We start from the raw sequence: 12,853 nt of genomic DNA on the forward strand, positions 1-12,853 counted from the left end.
AATATGAACAATCTTGTAAATGTGAACTGGCCTGGTTTAAGCAGAATATATATGATATTTTTTCTCTTAACAAATATTTTGAAGTTTATCATGACACAAATTTATCAAGATGGGCACAGGGTTATAATTAAAATAACGTTTTATACATTTAGTGTCAAATAAGCCTCATTTGTCCTACATTTTCTTTTGCAGAACCGAATAATAAAGTCAGATTTCAAATATATGCATTGTCTTTAGCCGCGGATATCGAATAATTTCAACAAAATTATTAACTAAAAATGATAAATATTTACTGTAAATTGATCCTTGTATATACCAATTTTTTTAGAACTACTAAACATTAATTTAAATCATTTAAAAATGTTAAAACACATAAATTGACAACATTAAGAAATTCATATAAATTCACCACTTCACAACTTAAAATCAGGAGCTGCCATAACGAAAAAGCTTTGTTATATATTAAAACTGCTTGTTATAAAACTCCTACAAGTTGGTAATTGCAGCGCTGTTATTTTGTTTTCATAACAAGGGCGTTATTACACAATTTGTTAACATGGCCAGGCCATAAACTCGTCGATTTTTTCTTATTCCCATTTTTGATGATTTTTTCACACACATTTCTTTTCTTGTTCATAAGTTTTTCTTCTTTCCTTGCAAACGCCATGTAGAATATATACGCGCATGTAATCGATTTATAAAAAAGGTGTATTTAGTTCAATTTCTATAAAATATTGTGTTATTTAAATAATATAAATACTTAACAAGTGCTGAAACATCAATTACAATTGAGAATATCTAATTTAACAACGAAATTTTCCAAATGGAAAAAAAGATGGTGCATTGAAAAAATTTCTGTGGTTTTCTTTTACTTGTCCATCGTCGTATTTTTTTATATTTTATTTCTTCTCATCTCATACACGACCAACTATAATTTTCCAGTGTCAAAAAGTGAGTGCAAAAGAAAGGAATAAAAGTGAAAAAATAAATACAAAAAAATTCTTAATTTTGGAAAAGTTATGAAAAAGTGAAAGAAAAATAAATTAAAAATTTATATAAAACAAATAATGTGTACATGAGATATTTGAAACAACGAAATAAATAGAAAAGCAAGAATTGTTATAAAATTATTGAATTTATGGTACAAAATTGTGTTGAATGGGAGTGTGTGGCTGTGTATACAAAGTGACGAAAGATAAAACTGCATGAAACAGAAACAACTTTTTAATTTGTTTTAGCACTGCCGCTATTATTACTCTAAAGTTCTAAATAACAAAATAAGAAAAAACAATAACAACAAAATAATAATACATAATTTATTGTAAAATAATAAATAGTGCTTTAAATGAAACTTAACTTAAGAAGTGCTTTCTTAGTTGTTTGCAAATAAAATAAAAACAACAATAAGAAAAATAAAAAATCGAGTGCTGTATTTGTTAAATCCCTAGGAATATTGCGGCAACAAAAACAACTTTATTGGTGGATACTTTTTGTGTTGCTTTATTTTTTCCAATAGGTAAGTTTTTAGTTCGGTTTTTGTTTTTTTTTTATATTCGTTTTCTTCCAATTTCTTATCCCCAAAATGTCTTATTTTTTTCGGTATCAGTATTTTTTATTTCTTTCTTTCGGCTCAGTTTTTGTCTGACTGTTGTGTTTTGACTTTATGTCTTTAATAATTGAGCGAAAGTTGTCTTCCCGCTTTTGTGTAGTGTAATTCCTGTTGCATATTACTATATACAATATTGCTGCTGATATTGTTGTTGTAGTTGTTTGCATTTCCATCGTATCTTGTTGCTAGCTAGCCAGTCTGCCAGCCAGCCAAGACAAGTCAACCAAATGTTGCACTTCTAACTAACCCAAAACATTTGGTAATACAACCACAGCAACAACAAGTAAAACAAAAAAGAAACTAAATACAGACAAACGCTCCTTTACACTTCCTTAACAACGATGACGAAGATAATAGCACACCACTGCTTTGTTTTTAGTTTACGTTACAGATTTAAATAAAGTACCAAATGTTATTTAATTTTTGTGTAAAGCCGGTATAGGTATACAATTTATGACAATAATGGCAATAAATCGTCTTAATTATCTAATCATTCTTATTAGAAAAGTGTGATTACAGACTGCTGCGATCAAAGTAAAATTTAAATATTTAATTGATCATGTTACTTTAGATATTTTCAGACGATATATGTAATGTACTCATTATTAATATTTGTCAAAAACATATCTACAGATGATTGTTTATTTCTCAGATAAATTCCAATTTAGTAGTTTTTCTATTAGAATATAGTAAATTTCACCATTTTTTCGGCATTTTAAAATTTAACAAAAATGAATTTATAGAATGAGGTTATAATTCTTATTTTTATCATTGTCAAAACAATGGAAAAAGTAGACTAAATCCAAAATAAATCGTTGTTATACGGTATTTCAAAATTTCACGATAGAGTTCCCGGTAAAACTCAACATTTGGGAGGAAGACCAGAATATTCAATGACTTAAACCGGTTTTTTCAGCAACAAAAACTTAACAGTTTCGAATATTTTCAAATAATTTGACATGATGTTTTTTTTGTGTCGGTTAACTGGTTTTTATAATTAAGAACTTTTCTCTATTTTTGGTAAAAATAAAAAAGCTGAGTAAAATATGTCGTAAAAAACTAAAAAAGATTGAAAAGAGCTTATTTGAAATTAGTTGTCGTACTGTTAGACGATGTGAAAATCTCTTATTTCTAACATTACTGCTCGTATAAATATTGCCAAAGACGATTTAAACTAGTCGTGACAGAAATGTAATATAAAGTAAACAATCTTGCCGGATGGCAAAAGGGAAAAAATGCTGGACCTAAGTACACAAATAACAGACAGTCAAGTTTGGAAGTGGCAATATTATGTTATGAGACAATACATATCACAGACGAAACTATGACTGGAAACGAATATATATCCATTTTAAAGGCGGTTATTTATCCAAAAGCTGAGGAAAATATGACCCTAGCTTTGAGATTCCAGCTATTCTATTTTCAGAATTCCAGTATTCTATTTTCACAATTTAATTAAGTTCTTTTCCTTAATATCATAACTATCACAAATTGAGATGTAATCCCTTGAAATTTATTCAATATGTTGAGAAATTCTCAGCATGGAACGCTATAGTCGTGAACAAAGAATTTTATTTATCATCGATGCCAAAAGCCGCAGAGCCGGCCAAACTATTCAGTTTTGGATAAAGAGTAATAATAAAGTATTTCTCGATTTGCCGATGTCAATTGAAAGCTTTTATATTGAGCTTTAATCCGGCTTGACTATTTTTTCAGAGGACGTTTGAATGACAAGTTTTTCATAAAAAAACACTAACAATTGAACAAAATCAAAATAAATTGAATCTCTTATCTATTCCATTAAAAAAAATCATTTATTTCTATCATAGTCTTAATTCCTTTGTATTGCAGACGTATTGAATTCATTCCTTTCTTACATTAAGGTATTAATTCCTTTTTCATAATACAAGTTTTCTTTAATTCGAATCTATTACAATATTGATTCAATAATTCAATATTCCTTCAACTCAAATCTATTACAAAAAAGCTTAAGACAATTTTTTATCATACATATGGGGCATTTCATGTCAAGTGAACCAACTTTTGAAATCGATGTCTTCCGATCGTGATGAAATTTGCACCAAGGTTAGTTCTATTGGATAGTAACTCAGACACAATTTTTCAACAAGATCGGTGGAGAACTCTCTGAGTTATAGGGGGTCAAATTTTGACATTTTGGTCAAACAGGGGTTTTTTCTTATCCATGTAACTTATTACCTACAAATAGTTTAGATAGCTCTTTCTTCAATCTTTCGAAAAAAAAATATTAAAAAAAAAAAATAAAAAATTTTTAATATTTTTTTTCCGAAATCAAAAACTTTTTTGACTTTTTTTAAAATGGGCACTTTTTTTTCTTAAAATAAAGCTTAGATATTTTCCTTGAACACCTATTTGGTCGCTTAGTGGGATGCGAGTGGGATATCTATCAAAATAAATATTTTGTAACTCAAAACATACAATTTTTGACTTTTTTTGCAAAATCAAAAACTTTGTTGACTTTTTTTTCAAAATGGATCCTTAATTTTTTTTTTTTAGCTCAAACAAAAGCTTAGATATTATCCTTGAAGACACTTTTGGTCGCTTAGTGGGATATCTATCAAAATAAAATTTTTAATTTTTTTTTTTAGTTAAAAGAAAGCTTACGTCCATTCCTTTAAGATATTTTTAGTCCCTTAGTGGATTGCGAGTGGGATATCGCAAGACATACAATTTTTTATTTTTTTTTTTGCAAAATCGAAATTTGTTTGCAATATGGGACCTTTTTTTAAAATTTTTTTTTTGCTCAAAAGAAAGCTAAGGTCTTTTCCTTTAAGACCTATTTTGTCACTTAGTAAGATGTGAGTGGGATATCTATCAAAATAAAAATGTTGTAACTCAACCCATTCAATTATTAATTGTTTTTTGCAAATTCGAATTTTTTTTCAAAATGGGCCTTTTTTTAAAATTTGGGACACATTTTGCTAAGAACAATAGGTAATAAGTTACATGGATAAGAAAAAACATCTGTTTGACCAAAATGTCAAAATTTGACCCCCTATAATTCAGAGAGTTCTCGACCGATCTTGTTGAAAAATTGTGTCTGAGTTACTATCCAATAGAACTAACCTTGGTGCAAATTTCATACCGATCGGAAGACATCGATTTTAAGGGATTCAAACGGTCTGCTATTAAGTCATATTGTCATAATGTCCAAATATATTATGATAGTTTAAACAAATTGTTGTTTATCCTCAAACGAAAAAAAAAGTCATTTTATGACAAAACAATAAACATATGTAGTTCAAAAAGTCTTATTAGTTTAGAACTTTTTGGTTTAAATAATCATAACACATATGTATATTAGGATAATATGACTTAATAGCAGACCGTTTGAATTGTAAATGATTGAAAACGAAACAATTGGTCAATTCACAATTGTCATAATGTTCTAATATTTCACAATGGTTTAAAAATGTCGATTCGTGAAATATTAGGACATTATTTCAAAATTACATGATAGAGAAATAACTTTTTTTTAATTCAATTCGGATTAGATTTGATTTAACAATAGTTTAACCACTTAAAGTTTGAATTAATACTTTAATGAAAGCCATTTACTACTAAGGAATTTTTGTTGGGAATGGTTTATTGGATGGAATTGCTGATATTTTTTAATACTGAATTTTAGTAAATGAAGTTAATTATTTCGATGCTCTAATTAGTCCACGGAGCTTTTATTTTTATTTACGCTTATGAGTGCTTATTAATGAAAATATGACTATACAATTTATTTTTAAAGAATTCCTTAAATTTCTTTAGGAAGAAAAATGTAACCGCAAGAATTACTAAAACATCTAGTGTTGAATTCAACTTTGCAAATCAATATTTTTGCTTACTTGAAAGAAAATGTAAATTACAGTTGATATAAAAAATGTATTAAAATGTTTTCTGGTTATTAAACTTAAAAAATAAACAATAGTAAAATGTTTAGTAGTAGTAAAAAAAAAATATTTGTAAATAGAAATGTATACATTAGTCATTGGATGTTAATTTAACATTTGTTACGTTATTTGCTACCGTCTGAGATTGGTACATTGGTACCATACTACTCTAATACATAATAAGTATGTATATTCAAACAAATACCCAGCACTGACTAATATTATTTTTCTTACGAAGCTGGCTGTCTGGCATAATGTTGCTGTTGTAGGTATGAAACATGGATGTTTGCATGAAATTGAATTTTATGTTGTTTTTTTTTTCTTTCGCTTTTTTACGTTCATTGATCGTTTTACAAGAAGATATATTAGTCAGCTAGCCAAACTGCCAGCGTGTTAGCCATATGGCCAGGTTTGTGTCTGCTTGACCATAAGATAGTAGCTTAGCCAGTAATATAACACTCACTGGGAGAGTTTAAAAAAATTTTAAATTTTATTACTTTTATTTTATTCATTTATTTCATGTAGAAACCTTAGCGTTTTTGTTAAGCTTTTGCTTTTATTTAATTTTGGAACAAGAATTACCAACACTATCATCTGTATTCTCGGATTTAGTTTATAGTTGCTTTACTCTATTGCTAGACTGGGTACATGTAAATGAGTTGAATCAGGGCCACTTTATGTTTGGATCACAAACATACGTAGTGATTACAATATTTTGTGAAGGCAAGGTTTTAAAAATTTTAAAAAATATATTTTAAAATTTGCGATATTTATAACACTTGTATCGATCTTTTAGGGGCCTTATTGTTTTATACACGTACTTACCTTTTGCTCAGGTTTTACTTGATGGATGTTATAGAAAAACAAAATGGAAAATATTCAATATGTATAACAAAAGTCCAAGGTTTTTTTTTGGATTTAGAAAATATCATTTACTGCACAATATAAATTCAGTAGTGGTTACAAGAACAATACAATATATAAAATGACTACAACAAAATTCACAATAACAACAACAAATATATAAATGTTATTTTGTAATTGTAAATTTACTTTGAAATTAAATTGCTGTTATTTAAGTTGTATTTTTTATATGATGTTGGTTGTTAAAGCATTTCAGTTGGATTATCCATCCATAATTTAAATTTGTTTATTTTAGGTAGTATTTGTTTTTAACTTTGAAATAAAAGAAAAAATAACTGCAATTACAAATTGAAATTAACAGAAACTAACAAATTGTAAAAGCCACACAAAACAAAGATTGTAAATAAAATTGAAAAATAATTACCTTTAAATTATTGAATAGTTTTATATAGCATGAAGAAAAAAAATAATACATTTTTCAATTGCGATTATTTTCTGTTTATTTCTATGTTGCAAGGCAGTTATTAAATTTTAATTTCAATCACGATGTATGTATTTTTTTTAAATTAATTAATAAAGGGAGGGTGTTTATTTTTTTATGTTCAAATGTCATGATGTTGAAAAAGTATCGTTTAGTCCATTTCTGGTTTTGATTAGATGACTAATTTTAAAATATTTATTTTTCTGCAATTTAAACAACATTGATCCGGTTTTATCAGCATTTATTTTTATCTTTTAAATGGCACTTGCGATATTAATTTAATTGAATTTCTATTTTATACTAAAATTTATATAAAAATTATTGTTGAAATTGTTGTAATAAAAATGTTCTTTAATTAGAGGCAAGATTGATTATTTTAGACGAAAGAAGATCTTTAAGATTTTTCTATAGAAAACATTTTTGTCTAAAAGAAAGTTCTTTGTTGTAAAGACAACTTTTCTAAAGAAAAGTTCTTTGATGAAAAGACAACTTTTCTTCAAATATTCTTTAGAAAAGTTCTTTGATGAAAATACAACTTTTCTTCAACTTTTCTATAGAAAAGTTCATTGTTGAAAAGACAACTTTTCTATAGATAAGTTCTTTGTTAAAACGATACATTTTCGACAGAAAAGTTCTTTATTAAAAATTCAACTTTTCTATAAGAATTTCCTTGTTAAAAAGTCAACTTTTCTATAGAAAAGTTCTTTGCTAAAAAGTCAATTTTTCTATAGAAAAGTTCTTTGTGAAAAAATCAACTTTTCTATAGAAAAGTTCTTTTGCTAAAAAGTCAAATTTTCTAAAGAAAAGTTCTTTATTAAAAAATTAACTTTTCTGTAATAATTTCTTTGTTAAAAAGTAAATTTTTCTTTTTATCTTTGTTAAAAAGTCAACTTTTCTATAGAAAAGTTCTTAAAAAGTCAACTTTTCTTTAGAAAAGTTCTTTGCTAAAAAGTCAACTTTTCTTTAGAAAAGTTCTTTGCTAAAAAGTCAACTTTTCTAAAGAAAAGTTCTTTATTAAAAAATCAACTTTTCTAAAGAAAAGTTCTTTATTAAAAAATCAACTTTTCTATAATAATTTCTTTGTTAAAAAGTCAACTTTTCTATAGAAAAGTTCTTTGTTAAAAAGTCAACTTTTCTATACAAATGTTCTTTGTTAAAAAGTCAACTTTTCTATAGAAAAGTTCTTTGTTAAAAAGTCAACTTTTCTATAGAAAAGTTCTTTGTTAAAAAGTCAACTTTTCTATAGAAAAGTTATTTGTTAAAAAGTCAACTTTTCTATAGAAAAGTTCTTTGTTAAAAAGTCAACTTTTCTATAGAAAAGTTCTTTGTTAAAAAGTCAACTTTTCTATAGAAAAGTTCTTTGTTAAAAAGTCAACTTTTCGATATGTTTAAATATTTTGAGAAAAGTACGGACGTCTGCCTATTTACAAATTATCAACCTGTAATCTATATTTCGATACTGCACAAATATCAAAACAAAACTGATTGTTGCCGCCATTTGAAAAAGTTATAGCATCTTCCGATAGAGTGATACATTTTTCGTCACCTTATACATTTATATAATAATATCATATTTGCATAATCAATGAAATTCTCTTATGTTTTCTATTACATAAAGTTAATAAAATGAAACGTATAAAATGTTTATGTGCAAATATACGCAAAATTTCAGCTCAAATAGAAATTCTTTGAAAAGAAAATAAATATTTTTATTTTCGGCCCTGAGATAAAGCATCAAAAAAACTAATTTGTTAGTGTATGAAAGTCTGAATAAATATTATGGCAGTTACCTTTATCAAATGCTAGATAAAAAAAAACTGTTTTGAATTTTGCAGTTATTTGTATTTTTGTTTTTTTTTTTTGTACTTTAAATATAAAAAAGAACCAACAATCACAGCTTTCATAATTGAAACAGACTCTAAAAGTTGAAAAAAAAACAATAAAAACCGCTATCTTTCCATTACCAACAATAACATGAAACAACAAACAGTTAAAAGCGGTAACAAGCGAAACTTTATACACTCTACAGCTGTATGTAGGTCTTAGTTTTATTTATGTGAAGAAACGTATATTAGGATGGCCCTTATTTAGCACTGTTAGCATTTTGTTTTGTTACTAAGTTGAAATATTAACTAAAAATCAAATGCTGTAAGTTTTAGCAAAATTCTATAACGTTTAGAGGTTGTACATTTTATTTGCATTTTTGGGTCCAAATATTGTATGATTACAAATGTTAAATTTTAAATCAAAAAAAAATTGTTTGTCTAAAATGTAGTTGGTTATATTTTTTTTTAATTTTGAATTAGCAATGTTTTGTTTATTAAATCAAATATTAAATAAAGATGTTATTTTAAACTTTATTCAAAAAATTTTCGTTTTACTCTTTGTGAAAAAGCTAAATATTAAATTATTCCACTGTCGATCGGATTGAATTCTGTGGCAGTCCTGTACATTCACTTGTTTTGGAATAATTTGAATAATGAGCATGTTTGGGTTAAATCTTTTTTGTTGTATGCATCTTCTGCATTTGTTTTGGACCTTAAAGCATACTTTAATGAAAGTCAAGTTAAAAAAAGAAAGTAAAGTTAAATCACATAAAATTAAGGAATTCTCGCACAATTTCATGGGATTTCTGTATGGAAAATTTTGCGGATTTCCCAACATTTCCTATCCCGTAAAAAACTGTTCCTAAAGAGAATTACCTTAGCGCCATGGATATTTGGCTTTGGTGTCGATTCGGCTGGTTGATCGGGCTTCACATACGATCTCTTACGCTTCGGTTTATTGTAATGGATTCAATTTTTATCGCTGCTCGCAAACGTTTTGAAATTGCAAAATTTCACATATCTGACTATTCGTTGGTAGCAAAAAAAAACTTGGTTGTCTACATATTGTAAATCCCGCATTTTTAAGTCATACACCTATTATTTTAATTACTTAGTTTAAAGTTGATATATTTACCTTATAAGGTTGAAAAAATACAACTTCTCGATAATGGTTTGTGTCTATTTGAAGTTGTACTCTCTAAGATATATTTTGTAAGCAGAAAAATAGTAGGACTTCCCGCCACATAAAATATTTAATTCGGTTGATTTAACAATTTTTAAAATTATTATAAAAAAAAAATTACATAGAGAACATTACCAAAAATCCATCTGAAAATTGCATTATGTTGAAAAATTATGTAGCCTAATTATCTTTCAAGTACATCTTCATCAGGTTCATAAGATATGAATATTTAAGGCCTTATTCATAAAAATTTCTAAATTTTTGTTTAAATTATGAATATGGATGTTAAAGTTAAAGCCCAATTAAATTTTCTTGATTAAAAAAAATCATAAAAAAAATCGGGAATTTTTCGAAATTTAAAAAAATAAAAACTAAAATGGCAAAAAGACTGCGTGTATTCAAACTCGGAAGACCAACAGTTTAAAACTTATGTTTTTGCTGTGTACTCATTGGTGGAATTCTTGATATACAAATGACAAGAATTGGAATCCGCAAGCTTGAGTTTCTACGCTAAGGGCCACCTTATTGTATATTTAGTTTTGTAGTATTGTACTACTACTACAATTATCACAGCAATAACAATATTTTACAATTACGATTTTATTTTTGGTTTTAAAGTTTTCTTTCTATGGCATTTTGACACCAACAAACAAAAACTAAAATGACAATTATTTGGCTCAACATTTTACAGTAGTCGATTATTTCAGCAAAACTAACATTTGTTAAAATTTAAATTTTTGTTGTTTTTTTTTCTTCAAGCTTAAATAATTGTATATTTGTGTGCTTTTGTCTATGGTAATAAGAGTAGACAGTAAATTTATTTATTGTCAATAGCTTAGGATAATTATTATGTTTTTGATTCAAATGCTAATAAAGATTGGATTGAGTTTCATAGAAAATGCTAAAAAATCTATAAATTATAAATGACATTTCGAAAATTATGATAATATTGGCATTTAGTTGGATGCAAATTTGTGGTTATGCACAGGTTTGGAAAATTTTAATATATCTTTCTTTAATTTTGCTAAAATTCTAAATTTGTGTTTAATATTTAATGTAGGTATTAAATTTGACACGCTCCCTGCAATATCCTTGCAAATATAAAAATCTGTTTTCCTTGAAATCATGATATTTATGGACTTCATGCATTTGTAAATTTTACTTTCTACAAATGTCATTAACCATTTGAATCACTTATAAAATGATCCTGTTAATCCTATTATCAGTATTTAAACATTCATGGTTTAACAATAAAAAAAATGAATTAATGTATTGCATAAGTATTAATATTTTTCATTATTAAAAACCGTAAACAATTGACAAGGGTGTAAAAAAATACAAACACCATCAAATGGCTAGAGAAAGTAATATGTAGAGAGAGGGGGGAGATGACAACAGCAGAAGTGGGAGGAGGAGGTAATGGTGGATTATGCTCTGTCACTTATTTACACTAGACACAAACGAAAAAAAAAAAAACAAACACATAATGTATAGGATTTTTACAACATTGGCCACAGTATTGGTGTGTGTTGTTGTACAGGGTGTGTATGTGAATATAAGCTTTACAGAAACAGCAGGCTGGCAGCCAGGCAGTCAGGCTGGGTGACAATATAAAGGAAAATGCGTTGGAGGACAAAACATTACTCTTACTTTGACTACGACTACTTCTACAACAACTTCTCGTACGAATCCACTTCGTCATACACTCAGTCATTGTATAAACAAACATTTAACTGATGGCACGTTTGTCACTTCAAGTAGGCAGTAAAATATCGATCGTTAAAAAATAAAATTGTCGCTCTCTGATAGATAGACACACTCACTCACTCATTCACTCACTGACACAGGCGAACAGACATATAGACAAACATACATTCTTACATTGCTTTTATTTGACAGTCATGTACACTTAAAGTAAATTTTTATTATTTATAAAATTTTATTTGCAATCAAGACGTCTCTTCCTTATTCCAATTTAAAGTTAAATCAATTAAATATGTATTAAGATTAATAAAATAATGATTTTCCTATTCTATCAACTTTACAAAAAAAAAACTGAATATAAAAAACAGTGATGTCAATTCAATTTATGTAAATATATTAGTGAAAATAAATGTTTATGATGCCAATAAAAACTAGGCTATGACTTGTAATTACTCAATATAATACTTTTCAATGTCCACTACATACTGTCTGCATTACTTAGTAGAAGCCCAATAATCGCTTATTTAGTATGTGATAGACAACTGCATATTTTGCAGTCATTTGCATAAGCACAATCTGCTGTTATTGGTGACTGATTCTGTGAGTTCAATGAGTTATTAAAGTCTTTACTTGTAACTAGTTTTAGTGATATTAAAGTAATGACTTCTTTATAAACCGAAACCCGGTTAACCGGTTTTTTCATCTTTGTAAACACGACCAGGTCGGTTTTTTGAGAAACCGGTTTTTTCAAGACCGTTAGCCGGTTTTAATGAAATATATTTTCTAAGGCTCATTTAAACATATTTTCGAAAAACTTTGAAACTATTTTTAAAAATATTTTATTTTATAGAAACTTTTCCTTTACTTTCCTTTACTTTGTATATTCACCACCAAAAAGATGGGGGGTATATTGATTTTGTCATTCCGTTTGTATCAAATTGAAATATTGGTCTTAGATAGCAAACATACATAATAATAAAAAAAAAATAATAACATAATTAAATTCTGAAAATAGAAAATCAACTAAAGGTATTTGCAGGCGACAATTCTGAGTATTAATATTTGTCAAAAAAACGTAATTTTGTTTTTTTTTAAGATAATGAAAATCCTAAAATCTATCTATCGATTAAAATTTAAATTTTGGTTTGTTTTAGATTGGGCAGAATAATAGATTCGGTTCTGAAAAAAAGTTTAAGTTGAAATATAATGATTTTCAAGATCTTAATTTACTCACGTTTGTGGCACATCTAGGGTTTTTAATTTCCC

The 12,853-nt window shown here is 27.0% G+C and overlaps 1 protein-coding gene across 2 annotated transcripts in view; it reads left to right on the forward strand.

The window, feature by feature from the left end:
- Positions 1-622: 622 nt before the first annotated feature.
- Positions 623-12,853, forward strand: part of RhoGAP19D (Rho GTPase activating protein at 19D) — a 135,465-nt gene continuing 123,234 nt past the window's right edge. The window contains exon 1 of one of the 2 annotated variants that reach the window (XM_065507038.1): positions 623-1,516. The gene's annotated coding sequence lies outside the window, so the exon portion shown is untranslated. The remainder of the gene's footprint in view (positions 1,517-12,853) is intronic. The other variant, XM_065507039.1, reaches the window with a different exon arrangement.

Source organism: Calliphora vicina, chromosome 4 (genome assembly GCF_958450345.1).
Source record: "Calliphora vicina chromosome 4, idCalVici1.1, whole genome shotgun sequence".
Lineage (NCBI taxonomy): Eukaryota > Metazoa > Arthropoda > Insecta > Diptera > Calliphoridae > Calliphora > Calliphora vicina.